Source organism: Strix aluco, chromosome 1 (genome assembly GCF_031877795.1).
Source record: "Strix aluco isolate bStrAlu1 chromosome 1, bStrAlu1.hap1, whole genome shotgun sequence".
In the NCBI taxonomy this organism is placed as follows: Eukaryota; Metazoa; Chordata; class Aves; order Strigiformes; family Strigidae; genus Strix; species Strix aluco.
Genome location: NC_133931.1, coordinates 6,857,495 through 6,876,580, shown reverse-complemented (window position 1 = coordinate 6,876,580; position 19,086 = coordinate 6,857,495). Strand labels below are relative to the sequence as shown.

The 19,086-nt window shown below is 40.2% G+C and overlaps 1 long non-coding RNA gene across 1 annotated transcript; it reads right to left on the bottom strand.

The window, feature by feature from the left end:
- Window positions 1-10,072: 10,072 nt before the first annotated feature.
- Window positions 10,073-17,924, bottom strand: LOC141932640 (uncharacterized). The gene is made up of 3 exons (XR_012625870.1): window positions 17,895-17,924; window positions 11,470-11,618; window positions 10,073-10,177 (listed from the first exon to the last, which is right to left on the bottom strand). It is a non-coding gene; the product is annotated as an uncharacterized LOC141932640 (long non-coding RNA).
- Window positions 17,925-19,086: the final 1,162 nt, after the last annotated feature.

Below are 19,086 nucleotides of genomic sequence, written 5' to 3'. Positions count from 1 at the left end.
ACCTCAATATGAAAACATTCCCTTGGAAATATGACTGATGTGTCAAATGACTCAGGGAGGTCTAAGATAAAAATGTCTCTCTTATTCATCCCTGATGGTAGCAAGCCACCTATCATGCCACCAAGACTTTTTATGTGCTGGTCTGAAACTGGATTATATCAGTTCTGAGACATTAGATATAATTTTGCAAGCTTGATATTGACCTTGGACTTGCTTTTATGTGAAATTCCAGTGAAAAAAGATATTTGATTTTGGCAGAGAAAATAAGTCTTTCCTGAAAAGAGTTTTTCTTGAATACAATTATTTGTGTCTTAATCACTTGTTTTCAGGGTGACTTTGAATGGCATGACATAAAGAGAATATAGTATTCAATGAAACACATAAGAAAAAAACAAACAACAAAACCAATTATAGATTCTTAGGGAAGACAGAAGGGGAAGAAAAAAAGAGTGCTATCAGAGTGAGATTTTGAATTGTGAGGAACCAGAGGCTTAAAGTCAAGGTACACTGTTGATTTCCCCCCCCACCTGTAGTATCATTGTGATTTCTTTAGCATATCAATGCTGAAGATATATTAACTATTCAGGTTTCAATAACAAGAGGGAAAAATCAATTTATTCCTGAAATGGAAATTACAGATTACTGTAAATAGTCAGGTTTCCATTTAGGCTGGTGTAGCAGCAGTGTAAAACACTTTTTTTTTTCCTGGCCAGCCTAGTGGAGTCCAGGTAGAAAACAGCAATACACTGACTGTCTGGCAAAAAAATACAAAGTACTTTAAAACATTTACTGATATAACAGATACGACTAGTTGCTTAGTGGACAGAAAAAAAGAGGTAACTGAGTGACAAACACCTTAGGAATTATCTTCCATGTTATACTTTTTCCCCTCTTAAATTAGGCTGACCTCTGTGCTCTTATTCTTTTGTATCAGTAATAAGAGGTATGGTCATGAAAGGTGGCATATTCATTTACAAATTAGCAAAGGAACACTTGTCAGCTCTGGGAGGTCCCAGTGATTCCATTTTGATGAGAGTCATGTAATGATGCTGGGGATGGCACAATGACAAAATATATGAAATGCCTTAAACTTTCTTTTCTTTCACAAATCTTCTGATGAAAGAGAGAAATTGCAGTGCCTAAAACCTCCTGTCAGGCCATATTGGTTCAGGCCTTACCCTTGAGTTCTCCTCAAGCTAACAGAGGACAGAGACCTTGGTGTTCCCACTGTGATCATGTGTAAGATGGTAAATGGTACCATGAACAGCAGAAAGAGGTCATGAAACTGAAGAGAAATGACTCTCTAGAGGGTAACTATTGCACAGCTGCATCATATTTTGAAAAGAAATAAGATAAAAACTTAAGCATAAGATACATTTACAGCTGGGCAAAGGGGTTGTTATGGAGGCTCTCAAAGAAACAACCAACCAACCAACAAAAATTAAGAATTTATTATTAACACAATTAACTAGCTCTCCATAAATTACAGGTTTGAATGTCTGTGAGAGAAGAACAGAACAACTTCCTACGGTTTAAGGACAATCTGAAACATAGAACAAAGCACCACTCCCTAGGGTTTAACGACAACCCAAAATGCTGTATTACTCACCTAAAAAGTGAGGGCTCTCAACCTCGAGGACCTGCTCAGGGCAGCGTCCCGACCCAAGTCACCTCGAGGAGTTTCCTTGGGCACCATCCTGACCCAAGGGGAGAGTCCTCAACTGCAGTGTGCTGCTCCAGCGGACGAGCTCAAAATGGCTCCCCCAGGGAACTCCATTTATACCCAGGCCGAATCTGACCTGTAGTCAATAGCGGCTCCCATTGGCCAAAGGCTCCAACTACTGTGAGGCCCCGAGAGCAAAGGCAATCAGGAGCTGCTACACTTCAGCAGCCAAGAAGCCCTGTTTGCATTGGGTGGGTGCACCTGCCACAGGGGTAAAAACAATTAAATTTCCCTTCCTTTCTTTTTGCAACTCTGATGGCTGTGATGCAAGTGTGTAAGACTTCAATAGCCAGCTAAAGCTGGACTTAATTCAGGAGTGTGTGGTAGAAGGGGAGGGAGAACCAGCACATGGCTGCTAACATCCCTGGTTAAACTGGTGTCACTTTTCTTGAATGAACATAGAAGAAAATGTCCTGTAGCAGAGAATAAGCTTCATATATAATTCTTAAAGCTCTTTTATCAAAATAAATTCCCAAGGATTGTGGTTTACCTACGTGTATTGCCAGTGCTCCTTCTGCTGGAAACTGATTGCTTAGTCACAGAAATAAAATTCTATTTCAAAACAGATCTGAGAAATAAAATTACAATACAGCACAGCACTTTCATCAAGGAGCAATGAGCGTCACTTCCATATATCTGAGTCAAGGATACACTGTGACTTTAAATTAACCTTTGGCAAAACTGTGAAGAAAGTAGGATCAATCTACTTTCCTCAAAAATGTTTGAGGACTGTAATGAATCCTTCATGGAGCTTTGTAGAACCTCGTCCTATGAGGTCTGGATCATCCAGACCTGGGTTCTTCAATTTATATTTATACTTGTGAGATATATTACTACTAACAAACAAGAAATGCTCTTAAATTAGCCTTTACACTGCATGTGAGCTGTAGTGGTATTTTCTACATTAAATTATTTAAATGATATTCCTACAAGTAAATGTAAAGTGTAAAATCTTTGCTCACAGCTGTTTACTGCACTCATTTGTCTATTCATTGATTCTAAAACCAGAATGGACTATAAGGACAAAAGGGCTACTGGTGTAATTTACACTGGGAAAAAGAAAAGCCCGAAACTTATTTGCCTGATGAACTCCACCTGGGATACCCAACACCATTGGATGAAGCAAGAATTTTACTCTAGTTTGCATCTCTGCCTCTAGGGGATTGGTTTCCATTTTTCCACCATTAGTCTGTGAGAAATAAGAGATAAAAAGAACCTCAAATCTGATTTTTTGTCCTTTTTACTGACACAAAATATCTTTTCTTTGTGATTCTTGGTAGTGGAAAGACCCATTATATTTAGGAAAATTTAGAGTGTTTCTAAAGAGATGGACCACCCGCCCCCCCCCCCCCCCCCCCCCAAAAAAAAAAAAAAAAACAAAAACAAACAAAACCCTAACCCTCCTACATTTTACTAAGGTGCTGGGGGAATAAGAGGTAGAAAAGATACAGAAGAGATAGAAAAGATTTTTTTTTTCTCTGGGAATGCTTCATGCATCTTCAGCTAACATGGAACATTTTGAAATTTCTTGACAAAAGTCTGGAAGCAAATCTGATGAAACTCAGCATGTATGACATGTAGTAGGTCCCTCAGAATATAGTGATCTACCAGCTCTGATGCTTTTCTTCATGGTTTCTATCAATATGGATATTTAGGAGGCATCTGTCAGGACTAGTTTGGATAGAGCTGACCCTGACTGGGTGGATGATGTTTTGAGATCCAATCCAGCATCTCAGAGCAGCAAGAGATGGCTGCTCCAAGAGGTAGGATGGTCTGAAAGATGGAGTGACCCCAGCACAGGCAATGCCCTCACTGAGCAGGACTGTATTGAATTGAATGTTAACAGTTTTATAAGGCCTAATCTAGATGAAGAACTAACAAGTGATGTGCTTTCTAACATGAGAGTGGGTCCCTTATAAATTACTCCTGTTGTGGATTTTGATAGAAATAGACCCTTATAATAAAATGTTAAAAGGAAAAAAAAAAAAAAAAAAAAAGAAAATAAAAAGAAAGGTTAATTAGAAATCTGAAGAATAGGTGTATGAGGTGTCTGTGTCCAGGCACTGGCAGGGGGCTGCAGGGCGGCCTCTGTGGGGAGAGGCCGGGGCTGCCCCGTGCCAGACACAGCCGGTCCCAGCCGGTCCCAGCCGGCTCCAACGGCCCCAGCGCAGGACACAGCTGAGCCCCTCAGCCAAGCTCCACCCCCTGTGCCCCTGGAGGGAGAGGAGTTGGGAGCGAAGGGGAGAAGGTGCGACTGGGAAGGGGGTACGGGCAGGTGCATTTTTTAATGTTTGTCTGGGTCTATTTAATTGGCAATAAATGAAAATATTTACATTTAAAAAGGTTAGAATTATTGCTTTTTCTGAAGGAGGACACAACCGATGGAAATATTTTTCCTGACATATATACTTACTCCTAACTTCTTCCTGTAGTAGTTAATACTTTATAATCTTTCTTTTGAAAGGAGACTGAGTACCTATTGATCTGTTTAGATGAGTTTATCACAGGTTATTTTACTCATAATATTTCTATTTAAACATGCTTTCAGCTTTTTCATGGGATTTATCTTCAGAAGAAAATAAATAGTCCTGGCTATTCCTTTCAGTCTCCCTGTGTTTCACTATTAAGGGGATCAAGGAGCTTTGGCTCTCCAGGTGTGCAGCAGACCAGGATAAACTTTTGAAGATTCCAGAGAGCATCCACTAACTCATTAGCCATAGCTAGCGCCACCTGGGTCAGCTTCTCATCCTTTCTCATCTGGTTCCAGACTAATAGACTAACGAATGGACATATGGTTTCTTTATTCATTGTAATATCAAGCAAGCATGATGTCTTGTAAAGGGGGGCAGAAAGTGTTTTCTAAGGTTCAGCTGTCTTGCAACTTAAATTCAAAAGGTCTGGTTTATGATTCAACTTTACAAACATTTAATCCCTTTCTAATACCTTGTTTCATATATCCTCCTATTTATTATCTTCTGTAATACATGTCATGTCCCTTTTAATTGTCAATTTTTACCTAAACAATGAGCTTGTACACAATTTTAAGTCATTTGCAGCGCTCTCTGTTCATTTCATGTTGTGTATTTTGAAATGCTATATTTAGCTATTTCTTGGTTTTCATATTCTCCTCCAGAAAGTACCAGAGGTGTCTTATGTACATCTTCATTAGTCCTTTGATGAATTGCAATCATCCTGCTCATCAGTCTAGTACCAGCTGCTCATCAGTTAAACTGCTGATGTTGACATTAGCATCTGCAATTCTTCCAAAATCAACAGTTGCCCTGGAAGTCAGTCTCAAAGAAATGTATTTTACTTAGGCATACAGTGTAAGCTTGACTTGTTCTATATCTGATCGAAATGGGTACCCCAAGGGAGCCATTTGATGTAAGATGAATATTAATTTTAAAAGAGAACCACCCTTCAGACTCTGTGGACTATAGAGGGAGCCTAGGTGATTAGCGTAGATTTGACTTTTAGATGATTTAAGTTAGGTAATATAAATCCCAACCTGCCTGCCTGGAGTTTATTGGTATTTAATCAACAGATCTTATTTGTATGCAGCTTTTTATTTTTAAACAAATGTAATCTAGCTAATGAAAATAAGCTGAGACAACAAAAGGAAATATTGCAGTTGTAGTGCTAGCTATACTGAAATCAATGGAAATTTGCACTAACTTCTCTACCTACAAGGAAGACTTTGCCTTTGGTTTCAACTCCTGATAGAGAGGTATCGACTGCACATATGAGTGCTGGACCTTTCTTATAGGCATCTCTAAATACTGTTATCAAGATATTTGAATATTTTTAAGGATTGTGAATTTACCTGTTAACCTAATTCAACAGTCAAATAATAAGGAAAAAGAAATCTCTTACCTTGAAACATGTGGTATGATACAACTGTTAGATACTATAATAAGAGAAGGGGATATAGACACCTAAAAACCCCAAACCACCAATAACAGAAAAAGAGATATGCAATGAAAGCAATCTTTCATATATATTGATTTGAACCATTGACAGCTCGTAACAAATTTATACCTATGATAACCTTTTTTTGGTCATTTTTTTCACTATGTTACATGAGGTTTACAGCCCATTAAGATAAGCCATGTCCGTTGACCACTTTTCCCTCTGTAAATAAGTCATCAAAAATTATTTTAGTTGGAAATACTTGTTGTCTACAGCTGGAACTAGCTTAGTATATTATCAGTCATTAAAAAATTCTAAGGTGCAGTATCAGCTTTCAAGTATAGTGGACTCTGTTTAAGATCAGACTAAACAAGCTATTTTCATCAGCTAAGCATAGAATGTATTAAAGAGATATAATAATTAATAAACAGAACTTGGCAGTCATATGCAATATAAAATGGGACTTGTTTTGTTGATGTCAGTAGAGCTAAATGAGTAGCAAATGAAAACTGTAGCCAAAAGAAGGGGGAGTATCTTCCAGTGAAAACAAGTGTCTATTTCTTTTCCTGAAAATTAAGAATAAGAACAAGTGTTCAAACTTAATGGGAAATACAGAAATACCCAAGAGCAAGAGTTCTCACTTTCCATTACAACAGATATTTGGTTCAAACTTGCTCATCTTGAAATCAGTGGAAGCACACTCAACACTTGCTACTATAGAAGATAGTTTGAGTACTTGGTAACTTATATAGATAAACTTTCTGATTGCATCTCAAAAGAGCACTAAATGGAATGACTGTGTTGAGATCTACTCATAAAAATGTATATGTATGTGTTGTGGGTTGACCCTGGCTGGATGCCAGGTGCCCAACAAGCTCTATCACTCCCCTTCCACAACTGGACATGGGAGAGAAAATGTAATGAAAGGCTCATGGGTTGAGATAAGGATAGGGAGAGATCACACGCCAATTACCATCATGGGCAAGACAGACTCAACTTGGGGAAATTAGTTTAATTTATTACCAGTCAAATCAGAGTAAGATAATGAGAAATATAACCAATCTTAAAAACACGCTCCCCCCACATCTCCCTTTTTCCCAGGCTCATTTTCATTCAATTCGTCACACATTGTCTCTGCCACTCATTCCTTGTCACACTCTTCCTCTGCTTCAGTGTGGGGTCCCTCCCACAGGAGACAGTCCTCTATGAACTTCTCCAGCATAAGTCCTTCCCATGACCTGCAGTTCTTCATGAACTTCTCCAACATGGTCCCTCCCACAGGGTGCAGTCCTTCAGGCACAGACTGCTCCAGCGTGGGTCCCCCACAGGGTCACAAGTCCTGCCAGCAAACCTGCTCCAGCATGGGCTCCTCTCTCCATGGGTCCACGGGTCCTGCCAAGAGCTTGCTCCAGCGCAGGCTTTCCAGAGGGTCACAGCATCTTTTAAGGTACATCCACCTGCTCCGCTGTGGGGTCCTCCACGGGCTGCAGGTGGAGATCTGCTCCACCATGGACCTGCATGGGTGCAGGGCACAGCTGCCTCACCATGGGCTGCACCACGGGCTGTAGGGGAATCTCTGCTCTGGCACCTGGAGCATCTCCTGTCCCTCCTTCTTCACTGACCTTGGTGTCTGCAAAGCTGTTTCTCTTAGATATTCTCACTCCTCTCTCTGGCTGAAGTTTCTATTGAGCAGGTTTTTTTCCCCATTCTCAAATACGTTATCACAGAGGCGCTACCACCATTGCTGATTGGCCCAACCTTGGCCAGCAGCAGGTCCATCTTGGAGCCAGCTGACATTGGTTCTTTCGGACATGGGGGAAGCTTCTGGCGTCTTCTCACAGAAGCCACCCCTGTAGCCCCCCTGCTACCAAAACCTTGCCATGAAAATTCGATAAGATCATGTTTCTTTTGTAATGCTTGTTTGAGTGAGTTGAATTTTCTTCTTTAAATAAATATATTCTTAAACAGATTGCCAAATAAGGGTGATCTGATACCTATAAGACTATGGTAGTTCATGGAAGCCATACTTGAATGAATAAATAGATGTATTTCATTACTAATAACTTGTTTGAATACTCACAGGGTATAGGCACAAATACACTTACTTTAGCTTTTGCATTGGAAATGCTAGAACCCCAGATTCAAGAAGAATAAAGAAACAATTTGCCCAGAATAAGAGAAGACTTGTAGTGGAGTGGTTATTTTTTATCCCTCTGACATTTATAGATGAAAGAGTAAAAAAAAAGATTAATGCAGTTGCTGTTTTTTTCCAAGTGATAGGCCTTTTCCAAACCCAACTGACTGCTATGATCAACATGTTTTGCTCAAAATATCTCTGACTTATTTGGTGAAATGTCAGAACAATAAAGCATTTGTTCTCTGGAAGCTGGCCTGAAACTATCAAAAACTACTGGAAACCCCAGGCTTTTCAGCTGTAGCCAAACTACCCCACCTTGAAGATGCTGTTTCAAGAATGTAACACTTACTGACTTTTGGCTGGAAACCTGATATTGTCTAGAATCACTGATTTTAATTGATGCTGCCAAAACTACAAGGCTTCTTAACACAAGACAAGACTGGATTGCGGACAACACAAAACTGGGAGGAGTGCTTGTTCACCAGATGGTTGTGCTACCATTCAGGACCTTGTCAGGCTGGAGAAATGGGTTGACAGAACCCTTGTGAAGTTCAACAAAGGGAAAAGCCAAGTCCTGCACCAAAGGAGGAGTAACCCTATGCACCATTACAGGCTGGGGACCAGGTGTGCAGTGAAGAAGCTGGTGGTCCTGGTGGACACCAAGTTGCACGGGAGTCAGCGGTGTGCCTTTGCAGCAAAAAAGGTCAACAGCCTCTTCCTGTGCTTTAGGCAGAGCGTTGACAGAAGGTCAAACCACCTAAGTTGGTTCTGTAGCACCATGAATGGAGTTCAACATATGCTTTTAAATATATACCATGTAGATATTTATCTCTGCACCCTACAGACAATACAAAGCAACCATCCACAGAAATAAGTGCTATTAGTAAACAATTTATCTAAGCAGTTTTAGATGCACATCTTTGAATAATTTCACTGAGAAGTACCTATTTATCTCCATGACTATATCAGATGAAGACATACACACTTGTTTAAATGAGTCCTATCTCCAGAGAATTTATTCAACAAGAAAGTGGGTTAGTTTGGATACAGAACTGCACAACTGCAATTAATAATGCTGTCACAAGCTGATCTCTACACGGTGCTGCATTGTATAAAGCTGTATGCTTTATAGGCATACTAGTTTGAGCTGCCCTAAATCACGGTCTCCGAAATCTATGCATCATTACACAAATATTTATTTTGCCAGTGATAAATCCCCAAATTAGTTGCAAATTGATATTTTGGAATGTCTTTATTTCCTGTGAATATTTCCATTTTATATAAACATGCCAGGACTCACTGAGAAGTTATTTTGAAGGAAAAAAGACAGCAGTCTAAAGGCACAGTGTGTTCTGGTTCGTCTTGTATCAGTGGCTGTGTTTGTACAAGATCCAAGTTCCTGGGTCCTTGGCTTTCCTTTGTTGATGCCTTAGTTTCTGATGGACATAAACTCAGCACAAGCCAGGAGAGGACCATTGTCTTCTTTGGACAAGCAATCCACGCATACATCAAAGAGGTGGCAAAATATTTAGCACCTCAGAACACCAGGTCACTTTGCCAACCATCTTCTGTGGATTTGGGTATTTCACTGATTTTTTAAAACATCAATTTAAGTTTATCCGAGGTCACATCAATCTCAAGGACTGTGACTTCCAGATCCTCACAATATGTTCTTCATTTCAGTTACCCTAGTTTTCTTTTTAAAATGGCTGGCATTCTGCTTTTACCATCTCTATTCTATCCTGTTTGCATCTCGAACTCTGCAAGGAGGGGGAAGTGAGATGAGTCCAGAATATTTAAAAGGTTAAAGTCTCTGTTTGTAAGTCCATTAAGAGTTTATAGTTTTTAAACAGACTTTACTGGCCATTAAAATTCTGATGCCTTTGCCTGACAAAGATTGTAATGAGAATAGAAAATGGCATTAAATGGAATCCATTCTGAAGATGATTGCAAAAGATACAAGCCTAACTCATTCTCATTATAGCTTTGTGTTGGTATAATTGTGAGTGTTACTCGGATACCTGAAATACTTGGAGAGAATTTTATTGTGATTGTAGAAAGGAGCTACTTAATTTGATTTAAAATTGGAACTGTAGTTGCCTACTTTTGCTGTACTGCAAATGGCATAGGAACAGCTGACACTAATTTTGTGTAGGCCTGTAGGAATATTTTTCTCTTGCTTAAGCCCAGCTACTGCCATTCAAGACATCTATATATGGTTTTAAGACTCAATTTGCTGATCATCCACAAGGCTGACATGTTAGCAGCTCCCATCTTGTAGTTTAGGGTGAAACCAGACTGAAGAAAATGCTGCAATTTTAGATTGTATTGAAGCATGTCCTTAGTGTGGGTGATCTTGAGGATGCTGCCTTGGTATTTTCTTCCAGATAGGGTTGGGTTTTTTCTTTCTGGTGATGAGAAGTGACAAATATCAGCTTCAGAGTCATCCTAGAAAAATTTCAGTGTGGCCTGCCTAGGAATCTAGGAAGCCTCAATTCAAGCTAGTGGATCAGGCTAGTGTGAAAGCACAGAGTTGTTTTTCAGGAGTGCTCAGGCAGCTCCTAGAGCCAATAGGTTTAAGCAAACAGTAAAGGTGGTCTAAGACTGTATGGAAGACTCGAGTCCATTTATTCCTGAGAACTTTAAAACCAAGGAAGCCATGTCATATAGGGTACCACTTGCTAAAATATCAGTGAAATTCATGGAAATTTGGTTTGCAACTGCTGAAGCAAGTACATTTACACCTTTATTTACTGACTTTCATGGAGAAAAGTGCTCAGTTACTCTGCCTAAAAAATTAATGTATATCTATATTTTGCAGTGATCTTAGAGATTATCTGGTACCAAAAAACCTCAAAAATTATTAAAGTACACTGTTTAGAGTTCAGACTTTTAGTTGAGGAGTAAGCATTTGCACTTGTCTGCTATTAGATAACATACAGGTAATATTTTCAAGGGTGTCTAAATGTTGTAGGAGCCTGAATTCCACATTTAAAAATCAAAGGCTTTGGGAAAGAAAGTTTATCTTTAACTATGTACCAGATCCATATTTCATTACCTCTAAGAGGAGTATAATCAGCAGCCAATAATTTGCAAAACAAATTAACTCCTTTCATTTAATTACTACTAGCAGTAACAGTAGAATAAGGAAACTGAAAGCAGAGATCAGGGAATGGCATTGTATTTTGGTGAAGAGGAGGTTTGGAACCGTGCTCTTACCTCTTGCCCTTGTGTGGTCTAACAGAAATATTAGTTGAACCAGAAATTCAATGTGAATTATTCTGCTTCAAGTATCATTTACCCTTTAAGAAGTCAGATGCAAAACAGAGTACTACCAAAGGAACTAGTTGGTTTCTCAGACACCTAACAAAAAACTCAGAGGAGTTTGGCAGAAAAGTACATTATCTTATAAAATTTCTAAGAATGAAGAAAAATGTACTCCAAAGTTAACAGCACTTAAAGAATTGTTTCTGTTTCAGTTTTATATGGTTTGGTTTGTTTTTTTAAAAGAAATAATGTAATTAGTTCTAGATGAGGTCCTGTTTTGAGAGTACATTTGAGTAAGTAAAATATTAGGATGTTTCATCATAACTTTTTCCCAGGTTTCATGCACAGCTACTTATCTGAGGAATAATCTATAAAGAAAGAAAATTTGAACAGCATTTAAATAACCTTAGAGTTTTAATTTCATTTGACTCACATCTCAGATCAACAGAAGGTCATAATCATGGAGAAATTTTAAGCAATCCGTCCTGCAGCGTGAAACATTTGCGAAAATCCTCCAGCTTCACACATAGCAAATGCTTTGTCTTCTACATTTTTTTTATCTCAAAATAGGTGTTTGGATATCTTTTTCAGAAAGGGAGGGAAGAGGAGAGAAAGCAAAAACATAAAAATTACTCAAATTCTCCAAAACAAATACTTGTGCACAGTGAACTCCAAAACTGACCACAGTGGACAGTCCCTTCAAAGCTAATAAAGATTTTTTTCTATTTGCAAAAATAAAATATGAGTTTTCCTCACATCAACTGCTTCTTGGTGTTGATCACAGATCAAGGCTAATGATCGACCCTAAAGCTGCTAAGAAGACTTCTGTCTTAGTACACATCTGAATGCTGTTAATATTGCATTAGAATAAGAGCCAATCCTTTCAAAACATCTATCTTGATTCCTTTTACCCCAATGTGTTATTGATGAATGCCAGTATCAGCTTTTTCTGAGTGGCTATGTACTAAACTTGCTGCAAAAACAAATGAATCCCATGAAAATACTTGTAAGACAGTTAGAGAGACTATTTAGCAACTGGCAATGTAGCATCCTCTGAAGGGAAACAAAATGTCATGAAAATATTACAAGCTGCAGGAAAATGTGGAAGAATCAAAGCTGACAATCAACTGAGGAGAAAAATAAAGTTTTAGCTTACAGCATCACATTTGTCACATGTCTTTATCAAAGTATAAAAATTATCAGCCAAAGTCATACAAGGTAGAATACCTACAGATTTCAATACTGGTGCTCCCTTGTCACAGTCTTGATAATTTCCATATTACTGAACCAGATGGTTGGGGGAAAAAAGAAAAACGAATAAAAAGGAGGCATTGTTGTCAAAGGTAGAATCTTTGCCTTTGTAACAAAGGAAACCACTTCTCATGGCAAACAGTTACAATTAAATCTAATAATAGACACAGAATATTCCCACTGGGGCCCAGAAGCTGAAGAAGACATGGATGTTATTTGTATGTCACAGCACACATATGTCTAAGTGGACGACACTGGCTAAAATTGATCAGGGAAACTTATTTGTCCTATCTCAAGAAAATATTCTGCCACTGTATAATGGTGTATATGTACATACATATAATATATAGAGAGTGGTGAATGTAGATAGAATGCTTGTCTTATCATACAATCTGAGGAAAATAAAATATAGTTGTGGACTGCAACGGTAATCTGAAGCCCATATTCTTTTTTAATTGATTAAGAATCAATATTTCATACAGATAGAATTTGTACTAAATCTAAGAGAAAGATAGCTCAGCCAAGAAACCATTGATCTGTTTTGTGCAATACATGCTGTTTATGCAACTCTGTGTATGCATTTACATATGCACATGTATCTTTGTGTGTAAGCACACATTTGTGTATATTACTTCCCAAGAAATCAATATAATGCCATGTTTTTGCTTAAACTTCTGTTTTGTAATATGGATTCTTAGAAAGGGAGATTCATGGCCTGCTAATGTTGTGCAAATTGTCTTACAAGATTCTTAGCAGTGGTCAATATGTTTACTGTTTTAGAGAATAAAGCATTACCCTTGAGAGATATGGCTCATATCCTAAAGAACAAAGAAATGTTTAGTGAACAAAAAGCAGGGAATGCAAATAGAGAATACACTGAACATATTAATTTAAAATGATGTGACCACATTCTTCAGCACTTGCTCACAGTAGTCTTTCCTTGACATAGTAGAACTGCTTCTGATTTATGTCATGTAAATAATAGGAGAATTTATGCTGTCATTTAAATATGCCTCACTGGAAAACAATAAAAACAAGTCTAAAAGCATGCATTTTTGAACAGCATAAACAGCTCAACTTCACAAGCAAGATATCTATTTTGATCCAAACAAAGTCACTTCAGACATACTGGGGAGAAAATAGAAATAGAGAAAACCAAGTTGTTCTCTTCTTCAGTTCACTGAAGTTCACTGAATTTTTACTACTTCTGTCACCTTTTTATTCTGTTTAACATCTAGGCAAAGTAAGTGAATGAGGTGTAAAAATATTATTTTTTTTTTTTTTTTTAAGACCACTATATACACTTTTATTATTACTTGCATAAGCTTTGTATTGACCTGATCTTGCAAGATTGCATAGCTTGTCTGGACTTGTTTCAGCCTGTGCTGATTTTATCTTCTTTCCATTGTGACAATTGTCAAGCTATCAAGTACGAGTCAACTAAATTTGTTTAAGCTTTAGTTCAGCTTTGTAGAATTCTCTGGTGTGTTGCCTATTCTTCATAGATAAGTAGTAAAGCAAGTACTCTGCACAGGGTCCCCCTTCACAGAATCACAGAATCATCTAGGTTGGAAAAGACCTTGAATATCATCTAGTCCAACCATTAACCTAACACTGACAGATCCCAACTACACCATATCCTTAAGCACTATGTCGACCCTACTCTTAAACACCTCCAGGGCTGGGGACTCCACTATTGCCCTGGGCAGCCCTTTCCAAAGCCTAACAACCTGTTCTGTAAAGAAATACTTTCTAATATCCAGTCGAAACCTTCCCTTCCGAGGCCATTACCTCTTGTCCTATCGCTTGTTACTTAGTTAAAGAGACTCATCCCCAGCTCTCTGCACCCTCCTTTCAGGTAGCTGTAGAGGGCGATGAGGTGTCCCCTCAGCCTCTTCTTCTCCAGACTAAACAACCCCAGTTCCCTCAGCCGCTCCTCATAAGATGTGTGCTATAGACCCTTCACCAGCTTCATTACCCTTCTTTGGACACGCTCGAGTCATTCAATGTCCTTTTTGTAGTGAGGGGCCCAAAACTGAACACAGTCATCGAGGTGCAGCCTCACCAGTGCTGAGTACAGGGGTAAGATCCCTTCCCTGTCCCTGCTGGCCACGCTATTTCTGATGCAAGCCAGGATGCCATTGGCCTTCTTGGCCACCTGGGCACACTGCTGGCTCATGTTCAGCCGGCTGTCAATCAACACCCCCAGGTCCCTCTCTGACTGGCAGCTCTCCAGCCACTCCTCCTCAAGCCTGTAGCGCTGCTGGGGGTTGTTGTGGCCCAAGTGCAGCACCCGGCATTTGGCCTTATTGAAACTCCTACAGTTGGCCTCAGCCCATCGCTCCAGCCTGTCCAGGTCTCTCTGCAGAGCCTCCCTACCCTCGAGCAGATCAACACTCCCACCCAACTTGGTGTCATCTGCAAACTTACTGAGGGTGCACTCGATCTTCTCGTCTAGATCATCAATAAAGATGTTAAACAAGAGTGGCCCCAAAACTGAGCCCCGGGGGACACCACTTGTGACTGGCCACCAACTGGATTTAACTCCATTCACCACTCTTTGGGCCCGGCCATCCAGCCAGTTTTTTACCCAGCAAAGCGTGCAATCATTTAAGCCTCGAGCAGCCAGTTTTGCCAGGAGAATGCTGTAGGAAACGGTGTCAAAAGCCTTACTGAAGTGTCCTGGTTTAGCCAGGATAAGGTTAAGTTTCCCCAGCAGTGGGGGAGGAAGCTCTAGCCGGGTTATTCATATGCTATGCTGACGTCATGTCCAGGCGCCAGAGCGCGGGAAGAATCGGTGATCGCGTGGGGTTGGCGCAGCCGGGTTTTCTCTCACTGCTGTATTGGTAGATATCTTGCTCTGTTCATTGTTATTAGTGTTACTGTTATTGTTGTTGTTTGTTGTGTTGCTGGTGCACTGCTGTATTAAACCTTTCCTTATCTCAGTCTCAGGGCTTTGTATTTCACTCCCTTTGTGGGAGAGGGGCAGCGGCCGCGTGGTCTCAGACCCTGGCAGGGATTAAACCATCACAACTTGAAGTCAAGGTAAACTACATCCACAGCCTTTCCCTCATCCAATAAGCAGGTTGCCCTGTCGTAGAAGGAGATCAGGTTTGTCAAGCAGGACCTGCCTTTCATAAACCCATGTTGACTGGGCCTGATCATCTGGTTGTCCCACATGTGTTGTGTGATGGTGCTCAGGATGAGCTGCTCCATCAGTTTCCTGGGCACTGAAGACAAACTGACAAGCCTGTAATTTCCTGGATCATCCTTCCGACCCTTCTTATAGATGGGCGTCACATTGGCCGATTTCCAATCTGTCGGGACCTCCCCGGTCAGCCAGGACTGCTGGTAAATGATGGAAAGCGGCTTGGCGAGCACCCCAGCCAGCTCCTTCAGCACCCTCGGGTGTATCCCATCCGGTCCCATAGACTTGTGTGTGTCTATGTGATGCAGTAGGTCACTGACTGTCTCCTCCTGGAATGCGGGGGATATCATTCTCCCAGTCTCTGTCTTGTACCTGAGGAGGCTGGATTCCCTCAATACAACTACTCTTGTTATTAAAGACTGAGGCAAAGAAGTCGAGTCAAAGTACCTCAGCCTTTTCCTCATCACTTGTTACCATGTTTCCTCCTGCGTCTAGCAGGGGATGGAAGCTCGCCTTGGTCTTCCTTTTGCTGTTGAAGTACTTACAGAAACATTTCTTGTTATCTTTCACTGCTGAAGCCAGATTAATTTCTAGCTGGGCTTTAGACCTCCTGATTTCCACCCTGCATAGCCTCACAGCATCTTTGTAATCACTGTGAGTGGCTAGTCCCTTCTTCCAAAGCCCGTAAACTCTCATTTTCTCCCTGAGTTCCAGCTAAAGCTCCCTGTTCAGCCAGGGTGGTCTTCCCTGGTGCCGGTTTCTCTTACAGCACCTGGGCACCACCTGCTCCTGAGCCATTAAGACTTCCTTTTTAAAGAGTGCCCAGCCTTCCTGGACCCCTATACCCTTCAGGATCGTCTCCCAAGGGATCCTTTCAAGCTGGTGCCTAAACAAGACAAAGTCAGCCCTTTGGAAGTCCAGGATGTCAGTCCTGCTGCACCCTCTACTGGCCTCTCTAAGAATAGAGAACTCTATTATTTCATGATCGTTGTGCCCTAGTTGGCCTCCAACCGCCACATCATCCACCAGTCCTTCTCTGTTCACACAGAGGAGATCCAGCAGGACACCTTCTCTGGTCGGTTCACTCACCAGCTGCGTCAGGAAGTTGTCTCCCACACATTCCAGGAATCTCCCGGATTGGTCCCGCTCTGCTGTGCTGTATTTCCAGCAGATGTCTGGGAAGTTAAAGTCTCCCACAATAACAAGGGCAAGCAATCGTGAGATTTCTCCTAAGTGCCTATAGAATATTTCATCCACCTCTCTGTCCTGGGTGGGTGGCCTATAGTAAACTCCCACTATAACATCTGCCCTGTTGGCCTTCCCCCTGATTCTAACGCAAAGACACTCCACCCTGTCTTCACTATACTTGTGCTCAAAGCAATCATAACAGTCCCTAACATACAGTGCCACCCCACCACCTCTCCTTCCTTGTCTATCCCTTCTAAAGAGCTTGTAGCCATCAATTAGCGCACTCCAGTCATGGCAGACATCCCACCATGTTTCTGTAATAGCCAATACATCATAGTTTTCCTTTTCATCATGGCTTCAAGCTCCTCCTGTTTGTTACCCACGCTGTGTGCATTCATATAGATGCACTTCAGATGGGCTGATGTCCCCAGCACCTTTTTGCATTTAGAGGTCCTAAGTCCAGCCTGAGCTTTCACAGATGTTACCACAGTTAGTGATCCATCAATTTCCTTTGCATCTTTGTTGTGCAGCATGTCTCCATCCCTTGCCTCCACTGGGATAGCAGGTTGAGGGTCATTATATTGCCTCACTTTTAATTGCAGTAACTATAAATTCTCGGATCTGTATGTAAGGTGCGTTTCCTTTGATCCAGAAGAAGAATTTGTCATATTTTATACACGTAAATGACTCAGATACTTGTGAGTGAAGGTTAGTTATTCCAAACTTAAGTTCTCTTATGCTGGGCCATGCCAGAAATGTGACCAAAGACCCCCTCTCTAGAAGAGGCTCATAGTGGCTGGTTAAGGAAAGAGTGGAGGACATGGGGATATAAGGAACAACTCCTGCCCCTGATTGCCATCCCACTCATTATCAGCCTGAAATTTAGGAAATTCCAGTGCCAAATATGTTTAATAGCTTCTAATGAACTAGTCCTCCATGAATTTGTCTAGGCCCTTTCTGAAGTAATATAGTGTCTTTCGGACATAGCTACCACAATTCAGTTATGCATTTGGTTACAAGGGTAAACAAAATAAAACAAAACAACCCACTACTTCCTTTTTTGAATGCATAGAGTTCTTCCTTCTTTACATCAACATAACTGACAGTGTATCTTACGCTATATGTTTTTTAAATAGTCATCTTCTGAGCTATGCTCTATGTTTATAAACATGTCAGTTATTCTGCACTTCACTAAGAGTTAATGAAAGATGCAGGAGTGATATTATTCAGACTGTTTAGGAATAAATTTTTGAAAAACCTGAAATACTTACAATGCTAAGCCATTGTTCTGGGTTTTTTTTTGGTGGTCTTTTTTTTTTGTTTTGTTTTGGTTTTTTTCTGCCAGCTGAACTCTGAACTCATCTGCTTCTTTCTTGGGACTTCAGAGAGTGTAGGCTGTACTCCAACTTAAACACAAGAACAGGACAACATAGCATATACATAACACGCTACCATTTTGTGATCTGTTAAACCTAATTAAATATGAGATGATTTCTAGATTGAAGCTTAATCTCCTTACACAGTTTACACTCAAAATTCTATGGAAATTAATCTATTTTAGATATTAAGATATAAAATGGAAACTACAAATTCATTCCCTAAACTCACAGTTAGAACAGGTTTCTGTATAGGTCCCTCTATCAAAACATTGTATATCAACAAAGAAATTATTTTTTATTATTAGTGTGTTTTTGAGTCTGAACAACCTTACTTTGGTAGTGTGACAAAGACATCCCTCATAGCTTTGCTTTTATGACTGACATTCAACCCGGGTGAACTCAATTGATACCAAGGGATTTATAACAGGTATAATAAACAGGTCTTGGCATTTCCAAATTCATTTCCTTGATCTAATGTAGAGACATAATTACAATCTTGGGTCTTCGTGCAAGAAAGTTTCCCCATTCCCATTACTGCTGAAACAAATATTAGCAAAGTTTAGGCTGTCATTGACACTGGAGAATATTTTTGCATGAATTTGTCTGGCAGCCCTTCTCTCTTTTTCAATGAGGGCAGACTTCATTCCTGAGTACTTGCATATGTCTATGACAAAGGGATGTAACAAGTAAGCAGTGTCAATACATTTAGAATAGTTCAGTTTTCTTCCTTTTTGGGATTCCTTAATTTTCAAATCAGTATGTGAGTGACTGCCTTCAACTACAGTGGACCAGAGTATTTGTAAAGGATTTTCCTGCTAGCAGGGATTTGCTAGCTAGTTTGGCTCTGGCAAGCAGGAGCTTGTTAAAGAGCATCAGATCCCACATTCAGAAATGCTTTCTGCAGCTGTGTACAGCTGACTGGCATCCCCAGTACCTGTGTATACATGGCCACAGATCATCATAATTGACTCTTTCTGCTCTATTGGTTTAATTACCAAGAAGAGTTTGCTTATAAAAAGAGTAGTGAGGTTTTATACCTTATTAACTTTGTTACATTACAGTGGCAGTGTTGCGCAACTCCAGT